Source organism: Eptesicus fuscus, chromosome 19 (assembly GCF_027574615.1).
Source record: "Eptesicus fuscus isolate TK198812 chromosome 19, DD_ASM_mEF_20220401, whole genome shotgun sequence".
NCBI lineage: Eukaryota > Metazoa > Chordata > Mammalia > Chiroptera > Vespertilionidae > Eptesicus > Eptesicus fuscus.
In genome coordinates, this window is record NC_072491.1 from 12154175 (window position 1) to 12169464 (window position 15290).

The 15290-nt window shown below is 34.6% G+C and overlaps 1 protein-coding gene across 1 annotated transcript in view; it reads left to right on the forward strand.

Annotated features, from left to right (window-relative positions):
* The window catches only part of VPS13B (vacuolar protein sorting 13 homolog B), a 593664-nt gene that overhangs the window by 304158 nt on the left and 274216 nt on the right, over nucleotides 1–15290 (forward strand). The gene's annotated exons all lie outside the window — the stretch shown is intronic.

A 15290-nucleotide genomic window follows, 5' to 3' on the forward strand; every position in this document is an offset into this window, starting at 1 on the left:
TTCCTGCTGGTCTGTTTTTCAGATGTCTGCCTCACTCTTTTAAAAAATGAATTCCTACTCTTCTCCTAAAGGTTACTGCTAGGAAAAGATTCTCATGTTTGTAATGCATTTACCAGCTACCTACAGGGTGATAGCCACTTTAAGTGGGGGATTTTATTTCCTCAAATTTGTCTGTTATTAGAGTTGATATTTTTTCCTTCGAATGATGTATCATTTTTTCTTGCATTAATTTTTTGGTTAGCTTATAGTATTCACTCCTTAAATAAGTTTTTATTTTGCTAGCTTATGTAAAACCTTATGATGTCAGAACTAAAAGAGGCTTTAGGAATTATCTAATTCAAACTTATTTTATAGATTAGGAAACGGAAGACACAAAAGAATAGTTGTCTCTAGTCAAATATTGATAGAGCCAACATCACAGCTCATATTTTTAGAGTCCCTCAGTATCTAGGAAAATGATTAAGTAGAATCCTTTCTGGATGAAAATAATTGGATTTTCTAACATTTAGAAGTTCTTTCAGGTGTATTTATCTTTTCTTTTCACTTTGGAAGTAAGTGGTTCTCAAAACAAGCCCTACTTTACTTTTGGTGAAATATGTTTCCCATTAAAAGACCCTTTCACCATCAATAAAGTGAACTCCGGAGATACTTCCTTTCCTCCTCTGCTCTCTTCTCGCTGCCCTTCAGCCTCCCTCTGTGCGATGTGGCTTTCAGATTCCTGCTCTTGTGCTTCCTTCCCTTTGTCTGTCTTGGACTTTTTCTCAGTCTCCCTCCATGTTTACTTCCCTACTTTCTTCATACCCAGTTTATCCTTACCTTGCTGTATCTTTCTTCATTCTTGACCTTTTCACTTTCTGTGTTTTTCTTTCTTTACTTTACTTTTTCCCTTCTTTTCCTTTTCATTGCCTTTCCTGTTTTGCTACTTTGTTGGATATGTTTTATAAAATATAAAAATATAATGCCAAAAAATAAATGAATTGTCAAAATATGTATTAACTCTTTAGAACTTCAGTGTCTCACATAAAATACATAAAAATGTACACAAAAGTACATACTAGGTATTTAATGTTTATAAATAAATTCTCTTACTTTCTTTTTTATAATTGACAAAACCAAGAGATAGAGAATTTTTACATATTTTGCCAAAGGCATATACTAGTACTTAGCTAATGACAGAGTATTTCAGAATCTATTTTTTACTAATTTCTTTCAGGATTCTTTTTGAATTCATTTTTCTATTATTTAGTCCCTCCCCCTGCTTATAAAATTTAGTTATTTTACTCTCTTGCTCCTTTTCCATATGATTTTACTTCCTCTTTCTTTTAATCTGCTCTTGGTGTTTTTTCTTTCTGTATTGGTTTTTCTAACTTCCTCAACGTGTTAATGGCATCTGTCAAAACCCACAGCTAACATAGTTGATGGTGAAAGACAAGATACCTTCCTCTTAAGATCAGGATCAAGACAGGATAACTGCTCTCCCCACTTCTATTTAGCATTATACTGGAGGTTCCAGTCAGGGCAGTTAGGCAAGAAATGAAATAAAAGGCACCCAGATTGTAAGGAAGAAATAAAACTATGTCTTTTTGCAGAGATGTGATTTCACAAATAGAAAATATTAAGGAATTTACTGAAAACTATTGGGCAAATAAAGAAGTTCAATAAAGTTGAAGAAAAATCAAATGTAAAAAAATAAGTTCAGAATAACAATGAGCTATGAACAATCTAAAAGTGAAATTAATGTAATTATTTTATTTATGATAGCATAAAAAAAGAAATACCTATGAATAAATTTACCAAAAGTATTGTGAAATTATACCCTGAAAACTACAAAAGATTGTTCCAGGAAACTGAAGAATATCTTAAAATGTGTGTGTGTGTGTGTGTGTGTGTGTGTGTGTGTTAAAGGTTATTTCTATTTGAGAATACATAGTTGAGAAGACAGTGTTGGTAGGTGTCAGTACTTCTCTAAATCATGTACAGACTCATCACAATGCCAATCAAAATTCCAGCCTAGCTTCTTTGTGGAAATTGACAAGCTGATCCTAGAATTCAGATGGAAATTATTCATATGGAAATTTAAGGGACCCAGAATAGCAAAAACAATCTTGGAAAAGAAGAACAAAGTTGGAAGACTCATACTTCCTGATTTCAAAACTTGTGACAAAACAAAAGTAATTAAGATATTGGAAAACTGGTATGAGGATAGACACACAGGACAATGAATAGAATTGATAATCCAATTAACCATCACATTTATAATCAATTGGTTTTTGATAAAGGAGTCAATATAATTCAATGATAAAGAAGAATAGTCTTAAAAAATAATAGTCTTTTCAATAAATGTCCTCCGACTATTGCATAGATGATACCATACACAAAAATGAACTAAAAATGAAGAGCTACAAATCTGAAACTTATAAAATAAAACATAGGAGTAGATCTTTGTGACCATGGGCTACATTACAGTTTCTTAAAAATGACACCAAAAGCACAAGGAGAAAATAAGAAAAATAGATAAATTGGACTTCATCAAAATTATAAACTTTTATGCTGCCAACGACTCTTAAGAATGTGACAATGCACAGAATGTGAGAAAATACTTACAAATCATGTATCTAATAAGAAACATGTAATCAGAATATAAGAACTTTTCAACTCAATAATAGAAGAGTGACCCAATTTTTAAAATGGGCAAAATATTTCAATAGATATATATTCAAAGAAGATATAAACATGGCCAATAGCGTGTTTGAAGATGTTCAACCCAATTAGTCAGTAGGGAAATGCAAGTCAAAATTACACCCAGTAGAGTGCCTATAATAAAAAAGATAACAGATGTGGAGAAATTGAAACCCTCAGACATTTCTAGTGAGAAGGTAAAACGGTGCAGCTGCTGTGGAAAACTGTTTGGCAATTCTTCACAAGTTTAAACATAGAGTTACCATATGATGCAGCAATTCTACTCCTAGGTATGTACCCAAGAGAATTGAAAACATATGTCCACATAAAAGCATGCACAGCAATGTTTATAGCAGCACTATTAATAATAACCAAAAGTAGAAACTACCCAAAGGTTAATCAACTGACGAAGGGCTAAACAAAATGTGGTATATTCATACATTAGAATAATATTCTGACATAGAAAGGAATGGATTATATGTTATAACATGGATCAACCTTGGAAACATACAAACTGAAAGAAGCCAGACGCAAAAAGCCACATATTATATGGTTCCATTTATGCAAACGGTCCGCAATAGACAAATCCTTAGAGACAGAAAGTAGAATAGTGATTGCTAGGAGTGGAGAGAGGAATGACTGCTAATAGGTATAGGATTTCTTTTGGTGGTGATAAAACTGTTCTGGAATTAGGTAGTAGTGAGGTACACTGGGATACACATGGAGTGCTTATCAATAAATGATGTATAGTGAGTACAATGAGAGTATACCAAAAACACTGAATTATTCATCTCAAAAAGGTAAATTTTATGGGGTATCAATTATATTTCAGTACAGCTGATTAAAAAACATATGTATTAAAATTGATGTTACAAAAAGGTATAGAGAAATTAAATTCCAGAGAGAAATGCCTTTTTTCTTTCTTCTTTTTTTTTTTTTTTTTTAGTGGAGACTGGGTGCTCTTCTTTAAGTCTGGAATTTGTTGCCTTGTCTGGCTATCAGCTGAGGGATTTTGTTGTGGAAAGAAGGCAAATGACATTTCTCGGTCATGAGGTCTAGAGTGACATGTTGGAATCTAGAGGGAAACCAACCCAGTCAGCCCTCCACAGTGCTTTCTTTATCTGAATGTTGGGTGGGGAGAGGACCCTGGCAAGAACAATATGAGTTTCTCAAAGGTTCACTTTCCTAAGAAGACAAAGCCGTGGATGGTAGAGACACATTGTTCATTACAGTAGCCACCAACTACATGTGGCTATTCTGCTTTTGAAATGTGGCTAGTCCAAATTGAGAAGTTTTGGAAGTATAAAATGTATACAAGATTTTGATGGATTAAGAAGAAAACAAAGTAAAATATGTCATTTAAAATCTTTATATTGCTTATACATGTGATGACAATATTTTAGATATATTGAGTTAACTGTATTATTACAACAATGTTCCACCTTTTTTTTAGAAACCTTTCTCTAATTGTGACTACTGGCAAATGTTTATTTATTTAGGAGGCCCACATTTGTGGTTTGCATTATATTTCTAATGAGCAGTGCAGCACTGTTAAGAGAGGCCTGCAAGAAACACAGCATAAGTCTCACCCTTGAGAAGTTTGAAGTCAAAGGTGAATTGAGTTTAAAGTTGCAAATCCAGCCAGTACAGAAGAGACGGATTACCTTTGGAGGAACAACACAGTAAGACTGGCATACTGAAGATCTTAAATTTGAAGATGAGAAAACTCCTAGGGAACATGGAACCATTCTTCAGATACTTGGCCTATCGTGTCATAGGGAGTACCTTCATTCCTTCTGAAGCTAAGAATAGAACCAGGATTGTTAAATTAGTGGATATTATAACAACACTAGTTAGAGCTCAATAGAATGAAGATCTTTCAAATTGTAATAATCTAATAATAAAAGGGGCTATTTGTTTATTAATCATTATTTAACTAATGCTCATTGGGAGCCTACTGTGCATGAGGCACTGTTTTAGGTATTGGGTGTACTTTAGTGAACAAGACAAAGAAAAATTCCTGCTCTCATGGAGTGTGCTTTTAATGAGGGGAGAGACCATTACAAATTAACAAATAGGTATTCTGGTATATTAGAATATCATAAGTATTAGGGAGGCAACACAGCAGGGAGGAGATGGGAAGTGGCAGTTAGAGGTGGACAACAGGCCTAATCAGAGAGGATCCTGGGCAGGAGTGTGCAGAAGAAGCCGGTAGCAGCAAAGCAGTTATGTGCCCGGGAACTAGTGGGCTGTGAGGTAGGCATGGAAGAGCTTATAGGCCATTCTGAGGGGTTGGCTGCTGTTTTGAGTGAGATGTAGTTGTGGGGTAAACTGAATTTTTGAAATAATGCTTTTGTTTACCAAATACCTACCAGCAGAAATGAAGGGATCGCCAGCAGGGACTAAAGGTACACCTTAGAAAAGAGGGGAACTATTCATTTAAAAACACAGGGAGTGACGGGTCAGTGAAACACGTGGAAGTGTGATACTGTGCTCCAAAGGAGTCATGTTAAGGATTAGGTAACTGAATATGTGATATGAAGTGCTTTTGATTATTGAGGGTTGCCTTTGTTTTATCAGCTGAGAAGCCCTCACAGGGATTGATCAGAGAAGTGACTTCATTTATATGTAAGCGGATAATTCAGGCCAATATGTGAAAAAAGACTGCAGGCAGGGAAGGCAAGGTTTTGTTACTTGCAATAATCTTGGCAAGAGATGATGGTGGCTTGGCCCAGGGCAGTGGCTGTGGAGGTGGTGAGAAGTGGTCAGATTCTGGAGCTGTTTTAGAGGTAAAGACTTTAGGAAAAATTGCAGATGGGTTGCACAAGGGATTTGAGACAAAGAAGATAAGGGTAATTCAGTTGCATGGCCTAAGTGGTCGGCAAACTCATTAGTCAACAGAGCCAAATATCAGCAGTACAATGATTGAAATTTCTTTTGAGAGCCAAATTTTTTAAACTTAAACTTCTTCTAATGCCACTTCTTCAAAATAGACTCGCCCAGGCCGTGGTATCCACACTCAAAGGGCCAAAGAGCCACATGTGGCTCGCGAGCCGCAGTTTGCCGACTACTGGCCTAAGCAACTGGAAGGATGAGATTGGTTAACTGAGGGAAGGAAAACTGTGGTAGGATATGGTTTGGGGTTGGTGGAGATCAGGAATTTATTTTTTAAAATGTTGACCATTTCAGAAGGTATTGAGCTCCCATCACTAACGTTGCAGAGGCCAATCAAGAAGGCCACATAGGAAGTTTTGATGTGTGTTGAATTAGACCAGTGCTTCTTAAATTTAATGTGCATACAGAACACCTGTGGATCTTTTTAAAATGCAGGTTTTGGCTTGGGAGGTCTGGGATGAGGCCTGAAATGCCACATTTCCACACACCCAGCCTGCGTGTGGGGTGTGACCCTGACACTTTGTGGTTCTGATGTGCTGCTTCGAGGACCACACCTTATGGAGCAGATTAGATCAGTGGTTCCAACCCTTTTGTAAAGAGAGGATTTTAAAAAAATATATACTTTTAATAAATGCCAGTGATTTTTAATGCTCCATGTGCAGATATTGTGAAAGGCTCAAAAAATGAGTGCCCTCCACTCCCAGGCTCTCCTACTCCCTACCACTGCCCTCAGTGCAGTCCTTAACTTCAGAATTTTCAGTTGACAGCAGTTGTTAACTTTCGGAATCTATAATTCAGAAAATATAAAATAACAAGACTTGTATTAACTTGCACCTTACTTGGACTTGCACTTTATTACTCTCAAAAGCATCTGAACCACTAGAAAACAACAGCTTACATAACGTATTACTTATTAAGTGTTCATGCTCAGCTGTCTATCCTCCTGAGCCCCTCCCTTAACCTTGTACCCTCTTGTACTGCCTCTCCTTGCCTACTGGCCTTCCTGGTTTACTGACCTACTGACCTTCCGCTAGTCCTGGACCAGAGGATCTGAGATTCTCCTATTCTGTGATGTGTTCCACCATTTCCCTGACTTACTTGTGGTCCTGAAGCATAGTCTGCCCTGATAGTTTTTCTTTTATCTTTGACAATCCTGATGCCTAAGTCAGTGATGGCGAACCTATGACACGCGTGTCAGCACTGACACGCGTAGCCATTTCTGATGACACGCGGCCGCTGAGGCGGCCGCATGCCGAGGATGAAACATTTGCTGCTCCTGAGGATGAAACATTTGCGACTAGAGTCTTGGAGTTAGTTTTTTCCTCAAAGTGACACACTACCCGAGTTATGCTCAGTTTTTTGGTGAAGTTTGACACACCAAGCTCAAAAGGTTGCCCATCACTGGCCTAAGTGATAATTAAGATTTTTGTCTCAAATGAGAAGCAGAGTTATAAAGGCAGACATTTGCTAATCCTTTTTAGTGCATTCAGTACTTAATAGATTTGAATCTAGTACTGGGTTTATAACAGAGCAGTGAATCTCAGAGGGCATGCGTGGGTGGGAAGAGATCAACCAAAGAGCTTGTATGCATATTTATGTAATCCATGGACACAGACAATAGTGTGGTAAAGGCCTGGGATGGTGGGGAGGGGGCGCTAGAAGGGGTCAATGGGGATAGAGGGGGACATACGTAATATTTTGAACAATAAAGATAAAATAAATAAATAAAATAAAATCACACACACACACACACACACACACACACACACACACACACACAAAGCCCACATTATTGTACCTGAGAACTTAAAAAAGGAAAACTTTGTTTCTTTCAGTGAAAAAGCTACTAGAGTGGTCAGTAAAGAACAAATTTATCAGTATCAATAGGAAATTGAAATTATTGTAGCTAAAATGTTCTTTGTTAGCATGCAAATTACAAAGACTTAAAGTGATTCACAATTCAACACTACTGTGTGGATTAAAATATTGTAGGTATTTTAGCTTTAATGTACCACTTCGAAACATCACTTGATGATAGCAGCTCTCTATTCAACATCTGTCATAGTGCTTAATTTTTAACATGACAAAATCTCTTTCAGCCTAACATGCATCTTCTCCATGATCCGACCTAAATCTATACTTCAACTCTTACTACTAATTGCTTTTTTATGTAAGATACTTATTTGTATCAAACATTTTGTTTACTCACTGGTGCTTAGTATGTTCTTTTCTGTGGTCCTAGTTTATGCATGCAATTTCACCTTTCTTGAAATACAGCTTTCTTCCAGCTCAGCCTTTCAGATAGTTTTGGTTATAAAAACTGTATATTGGGTAAGGTTTTTGGATCCTTTAAAAACCTTTTTCTTTGGTGGTCAACATCATTAATTTAAATAATTCTTAAGAATCACTCCTGTCTTATAATGTCTCACTTATGTCCTCTCTTTTTTACCTAGAAGGAATTTCCCCTTTCTTTGGCCTTCTATTCTGCAATTGTAATATGAGGAGCAGACTAGTAGTAGCTGCAGTGATAGCTAAGATCTATTTGAGAGCTTCCTTTGTGTCAGGGATTGTACTTGATGCTTTCAATGCAATGCTTACTTCACAATAAGCATGAGAGTCAGATATTATGATTATCTGTATTTTAGAAACAAAAAATGGAGCCTTAGACATTAAATAATTTCTCCTGGGTCAGATCCCATTGCCCATGCTCTTTACCACTACTTGCTACTATTTGCTGCTAGTAACTCAGTTTCTAGTAAGACAGACTAGCTTTAATTTAACTAATTTATATGACATTAAGTTTGAAACTGTTTTGAAGTTTCACATTTATATTCTATTAAATTTTATTGTTGTTGTGATATGTATGTTTTTGGGCAACATTCTTAAGAGTGAATAAGTTGAAAAAACTATTAGGTACCAATTTTGCATTTTCCTTAGGTTCCCTTAAAACATTCCAGTCTAGTTGGACTTAATGTTATGGATATTAGAGATATAATTTATAGTGAAAACTCTTATAACCCTAGTGTTTGAGTTCTCTGGCCCTTGATGATATTGAACATACAGTCTATTTTAAAAGAATTTTTAATCACATTATACTTATTACTGCATTTGATCTAAAGAAAATTACTACTACTTAGCTAATGACTTTGATTGTCATCAAACTTTTTCTCACATCTATTACGAGCTCTGAAGTGAGTCACGACCAGATATAAATATTAACATAGATTGTCTGATTAATAGTCAGTATGTTTTTATTTCTTAATGTATTTTAAATCATAAAACATAAATATTTACAAATCTTTCTATTTTTTCACATTAGTATACTTTAATTATTACTATAGTTTTATCTCAGAGTTATGAAAAAAGGAGATAAGTTGTAAGCTTTTCTTCTTCCCAGAGTATTCTTATATATCATTTTTCTCTAAATTGTGTTGAAGAAAATATTGATTTTATTAATTTAAAACAACTATGTACTATTTGTTCACATGTATTTTTCATACACCAAAATTATATCAAAGTTGAATAAGTATGTCATGAAGAATGTTTCTTATAATTTGGGCTTTTTCCCCCTAATCATGTATAATTGAGAAATATTGTGTATAAGCTACATATTTGAAAATAAGGCTTACAGTTAGATATATAAATTAAGAAGCCATTTAAGATTATATGTTGACTCCTTATATCTGTTATATTTTTTAAATATTCACAGAGTCTTTTAATACCTACTCTAAAAGTTTTAAAAAATAAACTAGTGATTGTAACAATAAAACTTACTTCGTACTTTTTATCCAAAATATTTTACTTGTTAAAACAATTTTAAAATATTTACAACAGAATGTTTTTCTTTTGTAGTATTTTTAATTACAAAGTTTCTTAACTTTCATCTTTTACTTGAGAGAACTATATGCTTTTTTTAATTGGATATTTGTGAACTTCTGCATAAAGCTTTTGGTTCATGCCATAAATATTTGTGGGTCTTCTGATGTCCCTTCTGGGATTTTATCTGTGACTAATTTATCCCATAGCTCCTTATAAACTTTGTCTGTTGTTGAATTTTTCATCCATTTCTTTTTTGCAGACATTTGCTAATCCTTTTTAGTGCATTTAGTACTTAATATATTTGAATCTAGTATTGGGTTTCAGTTTCCATAGAGAATTTTATTCTCTTAAATATTGTTTATAAGCATTATATGAAAAATTCATAGTAATTTTGCCAAATATTTAAATATCTTTTTTAAAAATAAGTTTTTTGACAGGTATACCTTGCTGTGGCAGTTTAATTTATGGAATTTCACCTTTAAGGAATTATAAAAGTTAGGGGAGCTGATTTATTTTTACTCTTAGAAGACTGTTTTGTAGTATTTTTAATTACGAAGTTTTTTAACTTTTAACTGAATTAACTTAAATTTTGTATCTCGTTTGACATGTATATTTAAACAATATACATAGGCTCACACAATTGTTAATTGAAGCATATGATCAATAGAAATTCATAGATGAGATTAATGTTCTTTCATAGATGAGTTTAACATTGGCTCCCAGATACACTGTAAAAATTAAATTCCAAATATCTCCATAATACTGTGCCCTCCCCTTCCAACCTTTAATTTCTTCCTGATTTTCTTTCTATATATATGTTCTCAAACAAGCATTGTGTTGGTTTTTGGCAAGGTATATTTCATATCTAGTGACGTTAGGCTCCTAATCCTATAATGCTTAGTCTTGGTTTCAAATAACTCCCTTTTAGTAAATCAGAGAGATTGGGATAGTAGGTATTTAGAGTAACTTGCCTAAAAGCTTTGTTTGGAAATACTATTGGCAGACTTTTAGTCCCTGTCATGTTCTTCAGCTGATCTAGTGTGAAGGCTTTGGATTTATATTTGGCCCTCACCAAAGTAACTGCGTCTTTTGTGGCTTCCTGTAGCAGGATGTAGGTTTCCATGAATGTGCTTCTATTTGCTGCCAAAAGCTACCTCAATAACAGTGTTGAAAATGACTGTAACTTCTACTGTCATAAATTTTGGAATGTTATCTTAAATGTATTTAACCCTTTTTATTGATATTTTTGATACTTTCCTCTAGAAATTCATGTTGGAAAGAAGCTAAAGAATAATAGAGAATGTGTGGATTCCACATCGTAACAGCTTTTTACTATTTACTTTGAAAATCTTATATTCTTTCAAATACATCCCAGTTATACAAAATTCACTGGATATATAGTGTCTTATGCATTCCTGATTTTGTATATTGATTGAAGCACCAGCATTATCATGTGAAATTATTATCCAAACACCACTGGGCTTGGATGAGAGAAAGCATATTATACTTTAAGATACATCTCCAGGGTTTCTGGAATATGATGAGTGTTCACCAGGACCACTGGCATAGAGAACAGAGCTTTTAAAAATAGTGAAACATTGTTTTACTCTTTAAGTGTCTGGCATTTTTATCACTAATAACAGGATTGAGTATTGTAACTAAAGAGTACCCTGCATGTTTATTCCTGTAGTTATTCCTATAATGTTCCCTACTCATTATCTTAAAAGGAATAAACAGTTGAGATGATAGAAAGATGGATGGATGGATGGATGGATGGATGGATAGATAGATAGATAGATAGATAGATAGATAGATAGATAGATAGATAGATCTTTGACCAGCTTTGACTTTAGGAAACCTGTAAATGTGAGCTGTAGTGTTGGCTTTGTAATAGCTATCTGTGGAAGACCTATTTCATCCTGTGTCTGTTTTCAGTCAAGTTCTTCTTATCCTCTCCGCAAATATAGAAGCTAATTAGAAAGCAAGTTGGCAAGTAAGCATCTATCATTCATTTAATATGTATTAATTAATTATAAATACCTCTACTCATTTAATAATAAATAACTCGACACATTGTGTAAGAGCTCTTGCTAACAACTAGTAAGATGCTACTTTTCAAATATTCTTATAATTTTCATAACAAGTAAATTATTATTTTCTAAAGAACCAAATTAAATAATTATTGAATATACATACTTTGTTTCTTATTTTATTTGCTGTCCTCTGAGGTCACTGTCCTAAAATAGTACAATTTTACTATTTTTATGTACTAGAAGCATTTAGCCTCTATTTGGAGACCATGCATTTTCTATGAAGACAGGTGTTTCCTCAGTCTGAAATACCTCCTTGCTCATCCTTAATAACATTAAGCTTTGAGCAAAAACTAGATACCTGAAAATCATCGCACATTAATAAAGGTAATAAAAATACAAATGTGATTGCAAAAATAGATAAAAATAGAATAAGCACATAGCTATTTTTTTTCTGATTTGTACTTTTTCATATCTATATTTTAATGAGTTTTAACTTGCATACAGGAGAGTGTAGTAAACATTTGTGAACAGCCCGATGAACTTTTACATGAGGACATAGCCATGTTACCACCACCTAGCATCCCAGAAATCTTTCTTTCCAGTCCCACCAGTACCCTGCACTACAAAGTTAACCAGTGTTCTGAGCTCTATAAACATAGATTAGTTTTGACATAGCTAAATGTAAAAATGAATTTTTAAGTTGTGAAACTTTTTCTCAGCATAATTCATTATATATAAGTTTATTTGACTTGGTTTCTGAGCCAATGTCAAATCTTTCAATTCAAGAATTAAAGTGTAATTTTTAAATTCAGTTGTTATACTTTAATATCAAATAGTATATTCATCCACTATGACATTTTCCATGTAAATCCCTAGTGAATATAAGCGAAAACAAAAACTGTGTATATAAAGATTAAAATTTTTTATTAATAAACATCTGCATTCATTAGTCAAATTCCTAGGCTACATCTTAATAACTGATTATAATGTGGGCTTTTAAACCAATTTCTATGAATTTTACTTGCTGTTAATAGTTATTTAGTGCACATTGTCATGTACTTGTGTGTGTGGCATTTATATGTCATAGAATACATAGCTTCTCTCAAAAGGGAAGTAATGCTTTGTATTCCAGGACTCCAGTGTCGTCTAACTGAACTGAAGGTCGTCCAGGTATGGGCTTGATAAACTGACACAACAGTGAAAAGAATTCCTGTCCCATGTCAGCTTATCAAACACACTGTGGACAGCATGTCTTGAGCATTTGAATACATTCCCAATCATTTAAGTTCTGAATAGAAATTACGAAGCTCATGTTCAGTGAAACACAACCTCAGTATTTCCAGGTGATTTTAAAGAACACCTGTTAAAACTGAGGTATAGTACCACTAAACTTCAAGAATTATCCACAAACTAGAAAAAAAACAACAACAACATAGTTAGAGAAGTGCAATGTCATTTGTTCAATTTATTGTTGGGAATAGATGTTAATGAAATGCACAGTAATGACTTAATATCCTGTTATTCTGGTAAAGAGTTGCAAAGTATGCTGTAAACATATTCATATTGTGGAATAAAACACTAAAATCAAGTATGTTTTGATTTCTTTTTCTATCCTAGTTTATATCACAATCAATAACCCCCTAGGAAAGTTATCTTTCAATCTGAATCGCTCACTACTTTTTCCAACTTCATTTAATTATTTTATTGAAAATGTTTATCCTCAGGAATTTAGCCGCCTTCATTTTGAATAGTAACCTGAATCATTTGTATATTTTTGAGGTTAAGTTTGAGAATATTAAAAAAAAATTATTTAAAAATTTATTCTTAGTGCTATAATTATATTCTGGTGAAAAGCTAACTTAAAAGGTGATGTAGGTGAAAACATGTTTACTCATCCAATAGTTAACTGTTTTTACATATATTTATAACAAAATAGTTCAATTTATAACATTATGGGTGAATTTTCCCAATACTATGTCACCCACAATGTGAAAACATAGTTTCCTGGTTTACTTACTATCCCTTTTTAACCCTTCGAAGAAGAGAGATCATCATGCGGTTCCAGTGCCTCATCGGTGGAGCCGCGTCTCCGAGCCGCAGGTAGAAGCAGTGCAGCAGAGCCCAGCAAGCTGCTCTCCTCCTTGGAGAACATTGCAGTATCTTAGAGCCTTTTTTAACAAGGGACTATTTTTAAATGTGCCTGGTCACCTCAAAGGATATGTAGGGCATTTCCTGCCAGTAGGATTAGAGGAAGGAAGCACCAGGCCAAAATGTTTGATGTGTGATGTACTGTAATTTCTTTCATGTGTTCAGTGGCTTTTATATGTTGATCAATGTTCTGCTACCAATTGTGACCCTGGTGTGGTCCAGGACATTGAAGTTAGACCATCCTTAATGTATAGGGTCATTAAGTATACCTAGCAGCATTATTGTAATTAAGGATACTGGGGTTTTTTTTAATAACCACTTCTCATTTTCATTAAAGTATTTACTTTTCATAATTGGATAATCTTCGTAGGGACGTGATTTCTCATGAAAGAGATGATTCAGCATTAGAGACTGCCACTGCTAACAGTACTATAGATAGATGCTCTTTAGTTCCTTGTTTTACCTTGCATACCTGGTTTTTAAATCAGCATTTTCTTCCCACAACCTCCTGTGGGCATACAAAGTTCAAGATGGAAACTAGCTGTATGATGTCGTTTTCCTGGGGTGGGGGTGGGGAGGGTGTCTTATAGGCATTGACAAAATCTCTCCCAGCAGTGTTATATACGTTAAAGAAACAGAGTTGATGATTCCACATGGTCTTGACTGTTCTAAGATCACATTGAAAAGCAGTGAAGGTGCTAAATTGCTATAGGTTTAGGCTGTTTTTTAAACAAAAATGAACAACAGTTGCTGTTTAACTATAATGACAAAGATTTGATAACAATCGAAATGCTCATCTGTAGAGTTGGCTGATATCATAGTAGTATATTCATGCAGTGATATTCTAAGCAACAATTGCAAGGATAATATTTTTGCCTGTTTTATTAACATGAAATATAGTAGAGCTATTAGGTGAACAAATGGGTTTAAAAAACTGCATGTACTATATGATCAGGTTTATGTTCACGTTTACATGTGAATGGAAAAACCCCAGATGGTTACACACCAACTTATCTTGGATTATCGGTCTATGAGAAGTTTTTTCTTGCTTTGATTTCTAGCTAAGTTCTAGATTTGTTAGATAAATTTGAATTCTGCAATTGCAGGTTTACAAAGTTTTTAAAATTTGCAGTTCTATATCCACTGCATCTTTAAGTTTTCATATATTGTTTTAAATGTTTAGTATTTTTATTTATTTAGTGTAAAATACATGAAAATAGGTCCTTTATTCTTTCATATTGATCTTTTCCATCACATTTATATTTGCTTTTTGGTACTTTATAAACTTTATTTTTAGTATAATATCATTAGTTCACCCATTAAGCACTCGACAATGGTGGTTCTAAAGAAATTTGTGCTTGACATTTTGGTGTGTGTGTGTGTGTGTGTGTGTGTGTGTGTGTGTGTGTGTTGTGGTTATTTTGTTCATTTGAGGAACCTCATTTATCCTTATATAAGTACTAGAGGCCCACTGCATGAAAATTCATGCACTGGAGTGGGGGGTCCCTCAGCCTGGCCTGCCCCCTCTTACAGTCCAGGAGCCCTCAGGGGTGGGAGGCGACCTGGCCATCAGGGGAAGGTAACACCCCCATCACACCTCTGCTGCTGCCACTGCCAGCAGTGCATGCCTCGGCTGGCCCTGGTTACCTGAGCCTCGGGCGGCCCTGGGCAGCTGGGCAGCCGCCATCCAAGGCTTGCCTGTGCCTTGGGTCGGCC